This window comes from Sapajus apella, unplaced genomic scaffold, assembly GCF_009761245.1.
Source record: "Sapajus apella isolate SASKATOON/1434 unplaced genomic scaffold, GSC_monkey_1.0 scaffold122, whole genome shotgun sequence".
Lineage (NCBI taxonomy): Eukaryota > Metazoa > Chordata > Mammalia > Primates > Cebidae > Sapajus > Sapajus apella.
Window position 1 is genome coordinate 3,750,399 of NW_022437062.1, and position 20,429 is coordinate 3,770,827.

At 37.3% G+C, this 20,429-nt stretch overlaps 1 protein-coding gene and 1 long non-coding RNA gene across 10 annotated transcripts in view; both read left to right on the plus strand.

Annotated features, from left to right (window-relative positions):
- MEIS2 (Meis homeobox 2) overlaps positions 1-20,429 on the plus strand; it is a 210,978-nt gene that overhangs the window by 99,118 nt on the left and 91,431 nt on the right. The window lies entirely within an intron of this gene.
- On the plus strand, positions 158-18,328 carry LOC116538700. The gene is made up of 3 exons (XR_004263752.1): positions 158-170; positions 6,053-6,055; positions 18,258-18,328. It is a non-coding gene; the product is annotated as an uncharacterized LOC116538700 (long non-coding RNA).

Sequence of the window (20,429 nt, forward strand, 5' to 3'; positions counted from 1 at the left end):
AAAGTTTAATCAGATGAGTTGAAATCCCCCCCAAAATTGGGATAGAATACTCATTACAAGGCTTTTGTATAATCAAAATAAACCCTTCCCAAAGTATGGATGGTGTATAATTTGTGGTATGTATGGCAAATCTAAGTGCTATTCAGATTTTAATAATAGCATAAGTTTAAGTACATATTTAAAAATATAATTTGTATATCAAACCTCTCATTCCATAGACTATTGCAGTGGATGAATCTAAAGAAATAACGTAGGTCTATTAAATTTAAAATGTTAGATAAATAATATAGTGCATGAGATCTCCCCATGTTGCCCAAATCCTGAAGGCCTTAGGGGAGTGACTGAAGGTCGCAAAATCTGATCTAAGTGAAATCGAATGAGTTCCTACCTTAGGACAATGGAAATGGAAGTGAGGGGATAAGTATTAGAAATAGTCTGGAGGAAGAATCTGCATATTCTGGCAATCTAAGTGTGGTGAACAGGGAATGATGGGGAATCCATCCAACATACTGCTAGACTTTTGGACCTGACTCTATTAGAATGCCAGTAACCACCAAAAGAAATAGAGCAGTAGTAGGTTTATGAGAAAATGAGAGTCCAGTGTATGAGCATGCACCAGGCATTTGAAATGCGGAACTGAAGAACTGAAGGGCTGGAGTAGGAAGAGGTTTAGAATCAGCCTCTGATTCTAAAGGCTCCAAGGTAGCAGCTGAAGTGGTGAGATTGTTACTGAGGACTATAGAGAAGAAGGCCAAGGATAGATCTTTGGGAAAGCATATTTAGGAATGACAGCAGCTAGAGAGGCCCAAGAAGATACCAAAGAACTAAGAAGAGAAGTGAGAAAATCCCTCTTCTCTTAGTCATGGAAGAATATTCGAAGCCTGAGCCCCCAGTATAGCCCTGTGATCAGCATCAGGTAGTTAGTTGCTAAATAAACGTTAATGCAAAAGAAATGCATAATCAACAGATCAAGGTCTATAGAGAAGCTCGATGGGCCAAAGGGAGAAAATACCAATGAATCTGGTCATGAGGAAGTCATTGGTGACCTTTCGGTCTGTAGAGTCTCAGTGGAGTGACAAGGGCAGAAGCCAGATTGCAAGGAGGGAAGGACAGAGTGGGGGGTCCGGAAGTGGACTTTTCTTTCAAGACCTGTGAAAATAGAGAGGATGCTAGCTTGGGAGGGGGCAGGGAGTACAGCTGGGGAAAGGTGGTTGTTTTTTGCTTCTCTTCTTTCAAAGAATAGGGTATGCTCATGCACATTTGTGAACAAAAAGAAAAGATCATAGTAGAAGTGAAGAGACTGAAAATTCAAAGGGGCAGAGTATAAGGGCAAAACGAAGGGAAAAAACAAGAAGTGGGGGTAATCAAAGGCACACATGGGAAGAATAGCACTGGCAATGTGGAAGAACAGTTCTTTCTGTCAGACTAGGTGGGAGTAAATACAATTAGTGATATCAAGAGAAAAAAAGAGGAAGCTCATTTTGACTTTGGTTATTTCATTTAAGTAGTAAGATCATCATCAAGTTGTATCAAGACTGGGGTTTGCTCCTTGAGAAACATGAAAAACGTGGCAGTTTTCAGTGCAAGGGTTGAGATTGCAGAAAGATGAAGAGTATCAGTCTTCTTGCTGCAGTTTGAGGCTGGCAAGCTTGGGTGATGGTGGTAAAGAGGGCTCCAATCCCTATTAGAATGTAAAAAACTTAGTTTCTATTTAGCTTAGTTCAAATACCATCAAGCAGATAGTGGAGGAAGTACAGTAGCTCCTAAAAGCAGTGGCCATAATCTGTTTCTCAAAAAAATCCCTTTGTAGTCATTTTTAAGGCCTGTGACATGTAGGTCCTATTAATTGAATTCAACCCATTGAGACACTGACGCCTGAAGAAATTATTGGCTATAATAATGAGGTGACTGCCTTAGGTATCACACCAAATTTTCTCTCCTTTTTTCTCCTGATATTTAAAACCCTTCCTTGCTGGAATATTAAGAATTTGAAGACAAAAAAGGTACAACTTGTTTCCATGTGGGAGGTAGGAAGAACATTGCTTTTGGAGTCAGCTCTGGGCCTGGTGACTCTGACTTGCCAGTTGTGTGCCGTAATCGCCCCAAGCCTCTATTTTCTCATGTGTAAAAAAGCATTTTAAAAATTTCAAATGAGGAATTTAAAGATTACATTCCCAGTAGGTTTACTGCGAGAACTAAATTAAAGTGTGCAATGCGGTGCCAAGCATATAATAGTTGCTCAATAAATGGAAGCTAAATTACTTTCACTTTGGTCGATTTTCACAGACTATCTTCTAAGCAAATTCTGCAGGTGTTTGCCTTTGGAAAAGTGTGTTTGTTGTCAGTGAATGGTTACAGGGAAAGGGATATACTTGTCCTGTAGCTGAACAAATGAAAACCTTGGTTCTGTGTTCTCAAAAATGAAAACTCTCCGCAGGTTGGGTCAGGTTGCTACCATAGGCTGGAGCCTGTGATTTTCAGAGCAGCAACACTCTTAATGGTACTCTTCTGCATGCCCTTAACCTTGCTCATTTTGCTGGGCTCAGTACCAGTTTTCATCCTCTAGGCAGGCAAACCTAAGTGTCATTGTGGCAGTTCCTTCTATACTAAGAGGAAGCATTGATCACTAAGAGTCAGCATTGGTTTACTATGAGTAAATTAAACCAGATCTATCTTGACCTCTGACAAGGTTGTTGTGATGACCATGTCAGTTTGGTTCATTGCTGTACGCCCAGTGCCTGACACTGATCCTGGAATATAGTAGACCCTCTATATATTAAATAAATGAGCCAACGATGTCCTTGTGAGCATAATGAAAAATTACTAGCCACTGAGAGTTTACTCAGATGGCTTTGTAATGAAAGACAGCACAAAGAGATTGCTAGCACCTGAACTCAATTGGCTTTGTCTTCAGCCCGGTTATATGCAATTATTTTCAAAATGATAAATTGATTGAGGCCATTGATGACTCTACCTTAAGATGAAGAGAGAGCCAACTCTTCATCTGACATCAACATTCATTCTGACATGTTAAATGTCAGAAACGGAATCCAAAGAAATCCTAAGAAAGAACACAGAAGAATGGAAATAACTAGTCATGTACGGTTAGAAAGCTTAAGATTTGAATCTCGGTTTCGGCCAGTACTTGGAGTGTGACCGTCAGCAATTTGCTTAATCTTCCAGCCTGAGTTTCATCAACTAAGTTATGAGGGGACTCTCTACCTCACAGGGCTCTTGCATGGATGAAACATTTGGCGTAATGTGGAAGCCCTCAGAGCAGTGTGCTTCAAGTAGATTAGGAACTCCTTAGCTTATTTCTTATGGCTGTAAATAGTTTGGAATGTGTTGAAACAGTGGGCCAACCCTAAGGAGATGAAAATGTAAAGAAGATAAATGTAAAGAGTATTTAAGTACCATAATTTAATTATACAAATATAAGGCAGAGGCTATGTGACAGAGGAGAGATTTTAGCTGACAGTAAACATGGAATTATTTGGAAGAAAAAGAAAGCCTTGGCCAGGCCCTGGGGCTAATGTCTGTAATCCCAGCACTTTAACAGGCTGAGGTGGAAGGATTGCTTGAGGCCATGAGTTTGAGACCAGCCTGAGTAACATAGCAAGACCCCATCTCTACAAAAAGTAAAAGAATTAGCCAGGTATGGTGGTGTGCACTTGTTTTTCCTGCTACTTGAGAGGCTGAGGTGGGAGGATCAATTGAGCCCAGGATGTGGAGGCTGCAATGAACTGTGATTGCATCTCTGTACGCCAGCATGGGTGACAAAGGAAGACCAAAAAAAAAAAAAAACCCCAAAAAACAAAACAAAAAAACCCACCACCACAACAACAAAAAAACACCTTGTATTTATAGAACAAAGCATCCAGAATGGAAGAAGTTATACAGAGTGTAGTCCACGCTTATCAAACTGGCTTTGAACTAGGGTGCCATTTATTGGATCCACCTTTAAGGAGGACATTAACAACCTGTAGGCCATTGTGAGGAAAATGGCATGAAGGAACAGTGGCTGCTTCAACTGGAGAAGAGAGAGAGAACAGCTGAAGGGACAGTAGAGTATCCTTAAGTGTTCGAAGGATTTGCATGAGGAAGAAGGCAACTGGACTTGCTCTGTGATATGACAGGGGAGGGGGCAAGGATTAGTGAAGGTGCAGGTCTGCAGGTTTTAGCTTGACCTCAGTCAGCGCTTGGTAAGCACCAGCGATCTGAAGGCAGAATGAACTGCCTGCAGAGGTGGTATGCCTCATCTTTCTGAATATGCTTAAGCCGTGCACATTTGTACCTTGGCACCTGTGGTAGAGAGATCAAGAATTGGCTAAGATACTGAATTACGTATTATCCATGGGCCCTTCCAAACCTGTGACACTGGGATTTCCTTTACCTTTCCTAACTCAAAGTTAGCAAAATGCTCATTCTTTCTTAAAAAAAAAAGGTGGAAAGCAGCTTGGTTTGAGGGCAGACAATAAAATTAACCCAGAAAAATAAAGAGCCTGTCAGCCTCGTGTGTTCGTTTGTTGGTTTTGTTTTAAAAGAGCCATTAGCTGAGTTTCACTCTTAGCTTTAATCAGATTCTCTGATTAAGAATTCCTTAAACACTCCACCAAGTAAGCAATCTTTCCTCTCACATCTGGCAATTTTTGTAAAGAGAGCAACATGCTCAAGGCATAGCTCAAAATAGAACCTGTATTTCCCAACTTCTAAATCCCTGAGCTATTCCTATACAATGCTTTTTACCCTGAACTTTTGAGAGGCTGTTTGAATTCACCCTTCCAGCCCTTGAGGGCTTTCCTTTCAGTGATTCACAGCTCTGTTTGACATCCAGTTTTGGAAAGGTTAGAGGACTTGACAAGTAAAACCTCTAAGAGTAAATGGTAAGGGGAGGCCTGAATGCAAAGATGTAATGTGGAGAGTTACTCCCACTTCTGGTTGAGAAATGGTGATTCTTATTTTTAGCTGGGAAGACAATGGGACAAAGTCATGCAGTTTAGATCTTGGTCTTTAATCACAAGTCTGGCCAGCCCTCAGCTCTTAAGCCAGCATAGAAGTTACGGGAAAGTCACGTCATCTGCAGAGTTTCCATTCCCTTTCCATCTGTCCCATATCTCTTGTTCACTGATTCTGTTTTGGGCCATGATATTTGACCTACTAAGAAAGAAACAGTGCCTCTGGGAGGAAATCTTGGCGAAGTTTCTAGATTCCCTTTAATTCCCCGACTTTACTCTGAAGAAACATGTAATTATGATGAGACTCAATTATTGCTAAACGGAAATATACAGCAGCAGAAATTCAAGCAGTGTTTGTATTCAAATCTGCCGCTCGGAACTAATTTCCATTATTAATTATCCCAATCTTGGTTAAAAAAAAAAAAAAAAACGGAGGAGGAGGAACAGTTTGACTAGTGGTAGCTCTGTGAATTGTCACGAGGAGCCAGTTGGTTCCCTGAGGCTGATCGTTGTCCAGTCTGCCCTGCATTCTTCCAGTGTGAACACCTAGAGCTGTTGAAAAGAATTGAGATGCTTGTCAACAGAATGGAAAGCTGGCCTTCATCAAAACAATTTTAGTCTGTGAGACTAATGACCTTTCATTGCTGTTTGTTTTAGTTTGGAACTAAATGAGAAAATTGTCTTAGATAACACTAGCTTGGTCTTCCTTTTCCAACTATTTTGTTGGGAAAACCTAAGTAGCATAATTGTTCACCAGTGTTTTAAAAATATATTTGTAACAGACTAGAGGAAATGGTTAACTAGCCCAGAAGTCCCAGAAACCTAACTTCAAATGGATAATGAAAAATAATAATAATACAAGGATTCAAGTCGAACAAGAAAAATGCCTATTGTGCACAATAATAGTAGTTCCACATGATAAAATGCAACATTTGTAAGTGCTGCTTACCTCTAGTTTTTTTTTTTTTTTTTTTTTTTTTAATAGCTGTAAACTGAGCTAGCTGATGAACAGTCTCTAGGGATAGGATAGGATCACCCTTGTTTCCTGTTCAGCCTTGCTGAAGGAAAAAAAAAAAAAAACCCTAATGAAAGAAAAGAACGTAATGGCTTTGCCATTAATCCAGGTAAAAGGTTTAGGAGAGTTCAAAGCTCAGTTAATTTTTAAATCTTTGATCACTAAATTTTTTTTTTGAAGAACAAATAAATTTCTGGCTTGTAAGGCATAGAAACCTGCAAATCAAAATGTAAGTTAAAACAAGAGATGTTCAATCAGGAATGTAGAAGTCCTACTGGAAAAAGTAAAAGTTAAATCATTTTCATTTATCACTTTCCTCGTTCATTTGAAGTGGCATGCAATTAGAAAAAAATGTGCATGGATATGGCCTTCCTTGGTTAAGTGTCTATGGGTGGGAATGTATGAAAATGTTTAAAGTGTTTAAGTAAAAATATAAAATCGACTTTACATAACACCACTGGATAATTTAGAGACATTTGCTGTATTGACCATTTCCCTTCAGCCCTATATCGGGGTGGAGAACAGAGACGTTTGTTGCATCGTTGGAAAGCAATGAAATTTCTGTAAGTTGTGATCTACTGGCATGTAATAACTCGATCTGCTTCATGCAGACAAAATATATTAAAAGTATGGACGAGTGAAGTTTGTGCCCCAGGGAAAAGGCGAGATAATGCATTGAAATTGTTCAGAGGTAGTTAGATGCCTAATGGTCTAATATGTGAGCTATGTGAGGTCTGAGGTCTGGTTCTCATAAATTCTGGCTAGACTGATCCTGTAATTTCAAGCAAAGGATAAAAGCGTTAGCCAGAATCATCAGTGTTCAAGGTCCATGATGGTGGATATTATTCATGTTAAGATTTTTAAAAGAAAAAACACACTTTAAAAGGGATGCTGTGGAATATAATTTATGGTTCTGTGTATTTGCATGTTTGTGCTTGAAAATAAATGCACACCTACATGCACAGTATAAGCCATTTAATGAAATAAATTAACTCAGAATTTATATAAACCTTTCATATCTTTTCCATGATGGGATAGGATTTTTGATATAATAATGTGCTGCATGAGAAACCATGTAGGATCTAATTATTTCAACTTCAGACTGACATATCTGTGTTTAAATTGGGGTAAAAAAACATGTTTGTAATAAAAATTTACCATTACGAATGGAATAATTTAAAACCAATTTGGACGGATTCAGGAGTGATTAGAGGAAAAAGTTCCCAAGACATTTGGTAGTCTTATAAATGATTTCAAAAATATGCTAAGACTATCCGACCAATTATATTGGCTGAATACTGAATCCTCAGATTTGAAAAGAAAATTCCTTAAGAACCAGGCTTTTGAAATTAGGTAGATGGTGGGTATGAAAACCCTTGATAACTTCCTCCTTTATGTAATTTATTTCATCATGGGGGTAGAAGTTTTGAAGTTTTCCTTTGCAGTTTCTTTTCTTTTTTTAACCAGCTCACTTATGTTTAAGTCTACAGTATATTTATACAGTCTTTCCTGCCAGAATCGTTGACAGTATTTTTAAATGCTTTCCCTTGCTGCCTAGGTTATACCAAGCACCACTCTCCTCAAGTTCTCAAAACTATACCACCCACACACACATCATGAATAGAGATGTGCTTACTTTTTTTTTTCTTTTGGAAAACAAAGTGTTCAATCTAAAATTACTTTGGCTTTATTGACCCTGCAAATCATCTCAACTTCACACCTTATGGAGGTAGCTAGTTTGAGCTTCTGTTTGATCCTGGTGACAGGACTATCATTGTAAGATTTTGTTTATAAAAATGTCTACTTTTACATGTATATAATCTCTCTCTATTAGTACCATACTTTAAAGCACTCTGTCATTCTGTAAGAACCTCAGTAGAAGGTACCTTTTGGGCTAAAAATCTTTTGATTCAGTCTTCTGAATTTACAAGAAGACATTTGTAGATTCAGTTACAATGGATTACATGAGTTTGACTTTTAAAATTACTGAAAATGCTTAACCCCAAACTGCTCTGCCTGATAGTGCAGCACATACATGTAGCCTTTATATTTTAATACACAAATATTTTCTGTTAGGGATCTAGGGAGTGATATTCCTTATTTACAAATGAAGTGACCAGTCTCAAAGATAAAGACAAGCTTTAAAATCATCCTTAAAAACCATTAGATTGCAAACTTTCCATCACTCATATTGATGAAAAACAAACACCTTTTTGCTGAAAAACAAATGCTTCCATTTTCTTTTTTACCTTGAAGAAATATACTAAGAGATTCACCTACCATTTAGAATGTAAAGGACAATTATAAGGAATGAGATGATGCCCTAGGAGACTTTAACAAGTGAGTTAATACTTTTTTTTTAATGAAAGTACAATGGAAGAATTATTTAAATACTAGAATTCTAGAAGTTTCTTTTTGTCTCATTTAAATAATTATAAAATAGAAAAGATTCCAGAATTAAACTGTCATGGGTTTCTCTTCAATCTTATGAAAGGAAATCCAGGTAATGATTCACCTGTCTCTGGTTTTGAATAATTTTATTGGTGTGCTCATCCTTCCAGAACTCCTCCTACTGCTTTCTCATTGACATTTTACTGCCGTTTCCTTGAAGATAAAATGACTGTGTAACAATCCTCAGCTATAATAATTTGCAAGAATTAGTGGTGGAGTCAGGCTATTTAACTTTTCATTATTTGTTCTCTATTAGGAAGACTCGTAGTTTTAGCAGGAAGGGTAAGTATTAGAAATTTGGAATTCGTTTACATTTTCTATCCAAAGTTAGGTAATATGATTACCTTTTGATTATTTCAATTCTAAACATCTCAAGGCAAAATTCAAAATTCGTGCTAGAAAACCTGAGTAGATTCCTCTCATCAGCCCCCTTTTCTCCCCCTCCTCCTCATTCCCCAAATCTTTTCCAGATTGTTTGCAAAATGAAATTATCTAATTTCACGAGTATTTGTTCTGAGAAAGTGCTACACTCTCTGGTAGAGAAAACTCAGAGACCCACTTTCAACGCTTAATATCTTAAGACAAGATCTTTTTGTCCATGAAAGAACACCCTAGATTCGATGGGGTCTCTGAGAGAACCATCTGGGCCAAGTTTTCCCAAATAGATCTATGAACTAGCATATGACAACACCACTTACAGTAAATGACAATGAGAGCTTTTAGAAACACCGTATGCTAATAACTTTGTTATTTCTTTCAACAATTTATATCACCAAATCAAACTCTAGCAAGAATTTATTCAGGATGTTTTAATATCCATTGAGGCACTATTTCAAAATATACATCTGCTTGCTTAATTATAATATTTCTGAATTTGTAACACTTGTCACTATTACATTTCGTCTTTAAAAAACTTTAGCAACTGATGCTGAATTTTTAATTTCAACAGTACAAACTTTTCAACTGCTAAGTATTGAGGAAGAAACACTGAGCTAATTTGACTAATTAATCTAGTTGATTATAGTATATTTATCCAAGCAGGGTTAATCTGGCAGACCAAAAAGTTTAAGGAGCCTCTAGTAAAACTATAAATGAAGGCCATTAGCAATTCAGTGACTAAACAAGTTATTTGATGGAAAATTGACACTTTAATATGTACTTTTAATCATCTAATAAAGAGTGTAGCCTAATAGCTTTAAGAGTTTATACTCTGTACTTGCATTATGTTTCTAATGCTCACAAAGCATCCTAGACTATAGCATAATTAACAATCTTTCTTTCCAACTATTATACTGCACGAGTATGCCTAGACCAAACATTTTGTATTTATTTTCTTCAGGCTCTCTCACTGCATTATGCCATCAACCTTAGTTAGTTAGTACACCCTAGCTAAGATGCATGAGAGAAACAAACTCTCATTTGTTTAAATATTCCACCTACAATAATGTAAATGATGACAGAATTAGTGAACATGGGAACTCCTTTTACTTTGTGACAGTAACCACATTTAATAGGCCTAATTTTAGATGTAGTCACTCATTCTGTCCCATGATAAAGTAAGATGTGGAATGTGCCCAAACAGAACTTCTAAAGGTATATGTTAAATCAAAGAGTGTTCCTTTAAGTTTGCACAAAAATAAAAGAGAGAAAAATCTCATTGATTTTACGGAAGAATTAAGGGAAAATATCACTGTATGAATTGCTTGATGTGAGGGAATTCTAGAGCTTTAGTCTGATACTTAGTAGACAAGTCCCCTGAGTAGGAAGCATGGCTAATTCTGTTCTTTAAAGTGCCTAATGTGGTGTTGACACACTCAAACGTTAAATAATATATGTTAACATGGAGGGAAAGCTCAAAGCTTATATGAGGTAAGGCTGAAAAATAGTTAGTTATACATGCCCTTGATTCACAGAAAATAGAGAGGCAAAAAACTCACATTCATTTATTCATTTCAGGAAAAAGCCTTATAGTCTTGTGTTTAGCACATGTTGAATTTACATTTCCTAGATTTTCAGAGCCTCAAATCCTCCCTCAGAAGAAAATTTATCTAATAGCTCTCAATATCAGGGTTTTTTTTGTTTTTCGTTTTTTGTTTTTTCTGAAAAGCATATCTCCCTGTCTGGCACTCACACTTGAAATTATTATACTAAAAACATTAAGTTTCTGCTTCTTTTTAAAATCTATAATATACTTAAAAACATCAAATTGTGCACTTTAAATGGGTGCAGTGTGTTATGTAAATTACACCTTAAAGCTGTAAAAAAAAAAAAAAAAAAAAACACTAAACTATACCGGTAAGCTGTGCCATCTTTCATCTTTCTTTTTTGAGTAGTTCTTTTTTTCTTTTCTTTGAGATAGACTCTCCCTGTGTCGCCAGGCTGGAGTGCAGTGGTGCGATCTCAGCTCACTGCAACCTCTGCCTCCTGGGTTCAAGCGATTCTCGTCCCTCAGCCTCCCAAATAGCTGGGATTATAGGCATGTGCCACCACAGCCAACTAATTTTTCTGTATTTTTGGTAAAGACAGGGTTTCACCATGTTGGCCAGGATGGTCTCAATCTGACCTTGTGATCCGCCCACCTCAGCCTCCCAAAGTGCTGGGATTAAAGGCGTGAGCCACCACACCCGGCCTTGACTAGTTCTTTTGATAGGTAAAAATTCAAACCAATATAGTAATTTCAAACAAAATATTTCTAGATATGTCAAAAGGAGGTATTTTGAAAATGATTTCAGTGAACAAGAGACTCCATTTACAGCTCAGTCACTCAAAATTGTCATTTATATTAATAGTAACAAATTTATGATTTCCACACTAGCTCTGTTGGCTGATTTGATATTAGACAAAGTTAATTTTTTCCTACAGAGTCACAAAGTGTGGATTCACTTACTCATTGAATCCGTACATTTAAACTTTAAATCCAAATGTTTTCTTTGGGGAATGTGTGAAAAAATAGTTCTGCTTCCAGATGAAGATACAATGCCCCACCTTCAAGTGGCCTAGCCTAACGGGGACTACCAACAAGTAAACTGGCATGTGGCTACACTGTACTTACACCGCAAAAACCACTGTCATGTAGTGGTCAACAAATATCTGGCAACTGCCAAATAATTGCTGATAAATCAACAATTAAACTCTTCCATCATGTGAAATGTGGCACATAGTTCTGTATACATGAGTCAGCCAGCAGTAGAAGTGCAGTATCACCACTAGAGTTGTAATAGTAGTTATATTTATGTGATTAGACCAATGTTAACATTCATTTTCAAGGAGAAGATCTCAGGGAAGAGTTTTGATGGCTTGGGAGAACTAAAGGAATCTTGGGCAGAGACCATATCTGGGCCTCAGGCAGTTACAGTTGGAGCTGACCCTGTGTGACTGGAAGGCCACACAAGTATGCAAGGGAATTGAAACTGAAAGGAAAAGTCCTGAAGGCAAATATTACTACCCTTCCAAGTCCAACGTACACCAAACCTAATCCTCTTGTGTTTTCAAAGAGGAATACTGTCATAAGCATATCAATGACAGAGTTGGATCACCTGCATGCTAAGGGGGCAGCTGGGCAGTGGGGCAGTGCAGGCAGGAATCCCATTGGGCTGAAAATTAACAAGAAAACCATGAGTTTTAGTTTGGTTCTTCCCCCAAATTGTCTAACTGGTCACTTAATCTCCTTGATATTTTCCTGACTTGTTAACTGTCAAAGAACATGATTCTTTGTGTTTAGCGTGTTTTCTTATGGTTAATGAGTCAGCAAATGAAGGAAATGTCAAGCACTGAAGATTAGAAATATGATTTTAATGGTGTTGTTTTGAAGTTTGACAGTGAAAGGGTTAATTAAAGACGTGTTTACAGAAGCTGGATGTCTTTGTATTCACTGGTGGGTCTAAATGTCTATAAAATGCACACCCCCCACCACCTTTCCTTTTTTCTTGCTAGCCTTTTTTCATTTCTTAATGCAAGATTTTCCTCTGTATATTACTTTCGTTTCTTGTTCCATGCAGAAGGGCTAAGATGATTTAGTAATAAATAAGTTTTGGTTATATTAAGAAAGATCATGAATTGACCTTCTTAAAATGCTTCAGAAATTCTTAGATGAATGCAAACTATTATTTCGGGGACCTGACACACATCTTGAACATCTCATTGAAGTGAAGAGACAGAAAAGAGTTATCTTCATATGGAAGAATAGTTGGTGGTTATTGTTTAAAGATATTTCCATAGCTAATGGTTATTTATTGTAAATTTCTACTTTAAAAAATCTTTTCCTTCTTTTTACAAATCCACTAAGTAATGACTTACGCAGTGTGCCTTAAGGTATTCTATCCTGGGCCAAGACAAACCATTTTCCTCAGGACTGTTATCTGTTATAACAAGTAAAGTCATAGTAATTGTCTAGAGAGGACCCTTGTAAGAAATAACAATATTTTTGCTGTGTCTGAAAGGCTTCTCAAGCCAAGTGACAGGAATGTCAGCTAACATTCATTGTCTCTGAACTCATATCTGGAATACAATTAGGAAATAGATAAACAATGAAAACATGCTTATTGGGGGTTCCCCAAAGGATAAAATTTCCTCTCCTCAAAAAAATAATCTGATGTGACTCATTTGGATAATAATACGTATTTGGCATTTAAAAATATTTATTGTATATAAGCAAGGTATATGACATATTTTGGTACACATATATATAAGTGATTAGAGCAGTCAAGCAAATTATTATATCCATCATCTCATATAGTTGCCTTTCTTTCCTTATTTTTGTTTTGTTTTTGTGGTAAGAGAACCTAAAATCTACTTGTGGCAAATTTCCGATATACAATACAACATGATTAACTATAGTCCTCATTAGAGCTCTAGACGTTTTCATCCTACATAACTGCAACTCTGTGGCATTTTTTAAGAGTCTAAAATGTTGTTCCAGTGACATGAATGAGCATTTCTAAAGTAAAATATTATGCCTATCAAAAAGTGTAAAATAGCTGAACCAAAATTTTACATAGATCTGATGTTCAGTGCGAACAGTATTCTCAACATCGAAACTGAGTGTTACGTCTTCTTTGATTCAGTCCCAATGGTCGGTTGGTGACTGAATCAAGTGTTTAAAAAAAAAACTGGTCATAGCCGGGCGCGGTGGCTCAAGCCTGTAATCCCAGCACTTTGGGAGGCCGAGGCGGGTGGATCACGAGGTCAAGAGATCGAGACCATCCTGATCAACATGGTGAAACCCCGTCTCTACTAAAAAAATACAAAAAATTAGCTGGGCATGGTGGTGTGTGCCTGTAATCCCAGCTACTCAGGAGGCTGAGGCAGGAGAATTGCCTGAACCCAGGAGGCGGAGGTTGCGGTGAGCCGAGATCGCGCCATTGCACTCCAGCCTGGGTAACAAGAGCAAAACTCCGTCTCAAAAAAAAAAAAAAAACTGGTCATAACAGATTCATTTAGATTAGATGAATATGAACATAGAAGGAACTAAGGGACTTTCAGCCCCTCAGTTGACATGCCTTTTCTTTGCCATCAAAGCGTTATGATGTTATTAAATGTCTTATAACAGAGTTGGTCTCATTTTCAGTGACCATTTAGCCAGTTCATTTTACCATAGTTTCACTCCAGCCCCTGAAAGACACTTGTCTTCTTAAGAACTCCAATCTGATTCTGACTTCCCTTTGGAAAGTTTACAACCAAGGTTGTTTCACTCCAAGAAGGGCTTGCAGCAATTAGAATTTCTAAGTTTTCTTTTGAATCTACAATATTTTTTTTTTTTTTTTGAGACTCTGTCTCACTCTGTTGCCCCTGCTGGAGTGCAGAGACGCCATCTTTGCTCACTGCAACCTCTTCATACCAGGTTCAAATGATCCTCTTGCCTCAGCCTCCCAAGTGGCTGGGACTACAGGCATGTACCGCCATGCTTGGCTAATTTTTGTATATTTTGTAGAGACAGGGTTTTTCCACGTCTCCCAGGCTCATCTCAAACTCCGGGATTCAAGTGATCCACCCGCCTTGGCCTCCCAAAGTGCTGGGATTACAGGTGTGAGCCACGGCACCTGACCATTTCCCACTTCCTAGTATGTACTCTCCTACCACACACACCCCATCCCACACTCAGTGATCTGGCAGTACTGTAGTCCAAAAAGTTTTGTTTTCTTATCGAAGTCTTGGGGTACACACTTTACCATCATCAAGCATAGTGCCAAGCATACCTTCCACACACCCCTTGGCCTGGCTTCCTGCAAGGTTAACCCTCACAAACGTTTTGTGAAAGCATCCTAATAGTTACAGTCCAGCCAGAAAACAGAAATCATAGTAGTTATTTGAACAGAGAGAATTCAACATAGGCATTTGGTGAAAGGGGCATTAGTAAGCTTAAAAAGCAAAACAGAGCACAACGAAAACAGGATAACGCCAGCGCCTTTGAAAGCCGTTACCTTCTCTAGGGCTGAGAGGACAAAAGGAAAAGGCTGGGGTCAGCAGATCCTAGAAGGCCAGAGGTGGAACCTTGTGGAGCTGGGACTCAGTCCTCTGAGAAAGGAAGCCACCCAGCTAGTGCTGGGACTGGTATCTCAGCAGCTGGGCCTCAGATCTCTGAGGAGAGAACTGCCAGACTAGTCGTGATATCCATAAGAGAGAATAATGAAGTTGATTCTGGGAGCACTGCAGGATACTGGAAGCCAGAACCAACTGTAGCTGCCAGAGTAAAGTACCATTGCTGACGCAATGTGGGTGGAACATGAAGAGCACAGGAAGGAGCAAGTTCTTTTCCCTGCTCCTGCCTTCCAGTCTTCCTCTCGTGCTCACTAACTGCAGTGTCCAACAAGAAGCCTGGGGCAAAGGCAAAATGCAGTTTGTAGTATCCTTGTTTCAGCATCTGAAAGCAGAGTACTAAAGAGAAAGTTTGGAGCTGAAAGGCTTTGGCTAAATAAAGACTAACCTGGATGCTACAGCTAAATACAGAAGGCAAGATTACATTTAACTAAGAAGAGGTGTGAAATCTAGGACTGCAAAAGTGATTAATATTTGCTAATGAGTAGGAAGACTTGATCATCTCCAAAATCAAATTATGTGAAAACCTGGGTCAACAAGAATCATATCAAAATGGATCTAACTAGCAGTTCCCAGTATAATTTGTCTCTCAATGCTCATGAAAACACAAGAAATAATAAAGAAGTACAGTGGCGGTAGAAACTAATACCAATAGAATCTGGGAAACATAGGTTCTATTTATACGGCATGTGGAGCTTCAACTCATAGCATATCTCTCTTTATTGCATAAAAGAATTAGTATGGTGAGAGGTAAGAATATGCTTCACAACTCTATTACATCTGCCTGCTGACCTAGTGAACCAGGAATTGTGCCAACCAGAAATCGGAGCAGAAACCCCTCTCTGGCTCTTGGGAACTGCTCTGAGAGATTATCGTTTTCCCGACACTTCAGCTGTCACCTTTCTACAACAAACAGATATTGAAATACTCAGGAAGCAAATAACAGAAAGTAGGGGGTTGCTAACACTGGTCCAGGGCATTCTAATAAATATAATCCTTATGAGACAGCCAATGTGGGAAGTGGACATAGATGGGAAAAAATATTACCAGTGCAGACTGTGAATTTCAGTTTTCTGAGTGCTACATCTAATCACAATAAAGCAAAGAACACACCTGAGGATGCTCCAAGACCCAGAAGAAATAATCAGAATACTGTATTACAAGAAAACAAGGCCCCTATCAGAAGGCAAACGTGTGAAATAGAAAGTAAATTATGAGATAAAGGACAGAAGAAGATAAAAAGCAAATAGGAAAAGACTAAAGAAGATTGAAAGGAAGCTAAAGGCACAAGAGCAAGATTAAAATACTCATTGAGAACAGTCAAGAACAGAATTGATCCTGTAGAAAATCAGAATGTTACGGAAGACATTTGAATAAATCTCTCATGATGGTGCAGAGAAGGATAAAAAGATGGAAAGAAAAGGAAAAGGAAAGTGATGATATGAACAACAAAGAATGGAGGACCAACAGATGGGTATTCTTACTTAAAGCTCAAACACAAATAAAATAAAAGTGATAGCCAAGAGCATAAGAGGAAAAAAAAATCACAAATTCTCTGAATTGAAGAAAAACAATAGAAAAGTTTAATTAAACTAAGGGTAGGTTTTTAAAAAAGGAACAAAATTGAAAAACCTTCAGCTACACTAAGAAAAAACGCAAATGAAATAATAAGTGAAAGAGGAGACATGCGCAGAAATACAAAAGGTTATAAGAGACTTCTCTGAGCAATTTTGTGCCAATATATTAGATAACCTAAAAGAAAGAGATGAATTCCTAGAAGCACATAACATACCAAGAGTGAACCATGAAGAGGCAGGATAACTAGTAAGGAAATTGAATCAGTCATTAAAAACTTCTGAACAAAGGAAAGACTAGGACCTAAGGGTTTCACTGGTGAATTCTAGTAAACACTTTTTTCTCATACTTTTGCAAAAAATGGAAGAAGAGGGAGCACTTCCAAACTCATCTAATGAAGTCAACATTACCCGGATGCCAAAGCCAGACAAGGACATTGTAAGAAAAAAAATTAGAGGCTAATATGCCTGATGAACATAGATGCAAAAATCCCTCAGTGAAATACAAATAATCTAAATTCAACAGCACATTAAAAGGATCACACCATGATCTAGTGGGACCTGGGATGCAAGGATGATTCAGCACTTGAAAATAAATAAATGTGACATACAACATTAACAGAATGAAGGATAAAAATCATATCATCTCAGTAGATGTAGACAAAGTATTTGAAGGAACATATATTGATAGAATAAAGGCCATATATGACAAGCTTATAGCTGACATAATACTCAATAGTTGAAAGTTAAAAGCTTTTCCTCCAAGATCAGGGCAAGACAAGAAACTCACTCTTTCCTCCAAGATCAGGGCAAGACAAGAAACTCATGCTCACCACTTCTATTCAACATAGTACTGGAAGTCTTAGCCAGAGCAATTAGACAAGAAAAAGAAATAAAAAGATTCAAATCAAAAAGAAAGCAGTAAAAATTTCTTTGTAGGTGGCATAACCTTGTGTGTACAAAACTCATGATCTTATATGTAGAAAACACCACCAAGAAACTTTTAGAACTAATAAATTCAGTAAACTTGCAGAATGCAAAATCAGCATACAAAAATCAGTTGTGTTACTGTACATTAACAAAGAACTGAGAAAGAAATTAAGAAAACAATGCCATAGCATCTAAAACAATAAAATACTTAGAAAAAAATTAACCAGGTGGGCAAAATATGTGTACATGAGAAACTGTAAAACATAGATGAAAGAAGTGGAAGAAAACACAAATAAATTGGAAGATATACTGTGTTCATAAATTGAAATTATTAATATTGTTAAAATGTTCACACTATCTAAAGCAATCCATGGATTCAGTGCAATCAAAATTCCAATGTCACTTTTCTTAGAAATAGAAAAAATATCATAAAATTTATATGAAACCACAAAAGATTCCAAATAGCCAAAGCAATATGGAGCAAGAAGAACAAAGCTGGAGGCACCACACTGTTTTAAAAATATGCTACAAAGCTATAGTAATCAAAACTGTGTAATATCGGTACCAAAATAGACTTAAAGACTAATGAAATAGAATAGTGAGCCTAAAAATAAACCCATGCACTTACAGTCAATTAATCCTCAGCAAGGGTGCAAGAACATACAATGAGGAAAGTGTACTGTCTTCAGTAAATGGTGTCGTGAAAACTGAACTCTGATGCACAAAAGTGAAATTGGACCCATATCTCACACCATGTAAAATGCAACTAAAAATGAATTAAATGCTTAAACATAAGAGCTGAAACTATAAAACTACTAGAAGGAAACATAGGGAAAATGCTTCTTGACATTGGTCTGGACAATGATTTTTTTGTATATGACTCCAAAGCATAAGGACCAAAAGCAGAAATAAACAGATGGAATTGCATCAAACTAAGCTGTTTCTGTACAGCAAAGGAAACAATCAACAGAGTGAATATACAGCCTACAGCAATGGGAGAAAATATCTGCAAACTACACGTCTGATGTGTTAATATCTAAAATGTTTAAGGAACTCAAACAACTCAATGGCAAGAAAACACATAACCCAATAGAAAAATGGGCAAAAACTGGAATAGACATTTTTCCAAAGAAGACATACAAATAGCCAATTGGTATATGAAAAATTCTCAACATCACTAATCATCAGACAAATGCAAATCAAAACCAAAATGAGATATCACCTCACACCTGTTAGGACAGCTATTATCAAAAGGGAAGAGGTAAGAGTTGACAAGGATGTGGAGAACAGGGAGCCCTGACACACTGGTGGTAGGAATGTAAATTGGTATAGCCATTATGGAGAATAGTATGGAGCTTCCTCAAAAAAATTAAAAATAGAGCTATCACGTGATTCAGCAATCTCATTTCTGGGTATATATCCAAAGGAAAAATCAACATGTCAAAGAAATATCTGCACCCCCATGTTCATTGCAGCATTATTCACAATGGCCAAGATGTGGAATCAAACTAAGTATCTATTGACAGATGAATAAAGAAAATGATTATATATACAAACATAAAATGTGTATATTAATCAGCCCTAAATAAGAAAATCTTGTCATTTGTGACAACATGGAAAAAGCTGGAAGACATTATGCTGGGTGAAATAAGCCAAGTATAGAAAAACAAATACTGCATGACCTCATATTTGGATACTAACATAGTTAAACTCCTAGAAGCAGAGAGTAGATTAGAGGTTGCCATGGGCTGGTGTATAGGAGAAATGGGGTACAATGTTTTAGTTATGCTGAATGAGTAAGTTTGGAGATCTAATGTACAGCATGGTGACTATAGTTAGTAATCCTGTATTGTATACTTGAAATTCACCGAGAGAGTATGTACTAGGCAGGATTCTCCAGAGAAACAGAACCAATAGGATAGATATACATATATATATAATTAAAATAACTAGTAAGTGGTATAATTGCCTAACTCATATATACCTATGACGAGATTTATTGGGTGAATTGGCTCATGCATTTATAGAGGCTGAGAAGCCCCATGATATCCCATCTGCAAGTTGGAGAAACAGGAATGTGGTGGTATAATTCAGTTCAATTCCAAAGGTCCAAGAACCAGGGGAACCAATGGTGTAACTCCTAGTTCAACACGTAAGGCCTGAGAACTGGAACTTGGAGGTTATGGGGGATTTGTGTAAGCATTGGAGCTTGAAGGTCCAAGAATCAGGTGTTCTGATTTACAAGGTCAGGAGAAAATGATGTCCCAGCTCAACAATAGAGAATTTACCCATTTTCTGCCTTTTCGTCCTGTAGGGGCCCTCAACGGATGGGATGATGACAACTCACATTGGTGAGGGTAGATTTCCTTTATTCAGTTGACTTACTCAAATGCTAATGTCTACCCTCACAACCATACCCAGAAATAATGCTTTACCAGCAATCTGGGCATTCCTTAATCCAGTCAAGTTGACACATAGAATTAACCATCACAGAGATCTTAAATGTTCTCTCCACACATGCACATGCACGTCCACACGCACCCTCACACATATCAAAACCTCACACTGTTCACTTTAAATAATACCTAGTATCATATCGGATAAGGAACCCCTAGTCTCACTATAAATAAGGAGCAAAAGTTTCTCAGCTTTTCTCAAAGTTTATCTGGAAATTCTAGTCAATGAAGGAGAGGAAAAAAACAAAAAGAAATAAAATGGAAGCAAAAGTACCAGAAAGGAGAAAAAAATAAAATAACTAGTAAATGGTATAATTGCTTACCTGAACAAAAGAGCAAAACGAAATAAAAAGAATCAAATAAAAAACTACTCAAAACAATGAGTTCATTAGGTTACAAAAAATCAATATGCAAATATCAATAGCTTTTATCAGCAATAAAATAATGTAATAAAAAGATAAAAGCGCAACAAAATGTATAATATCGAACAACAGTTTTAAAAGGCAATGTTCAT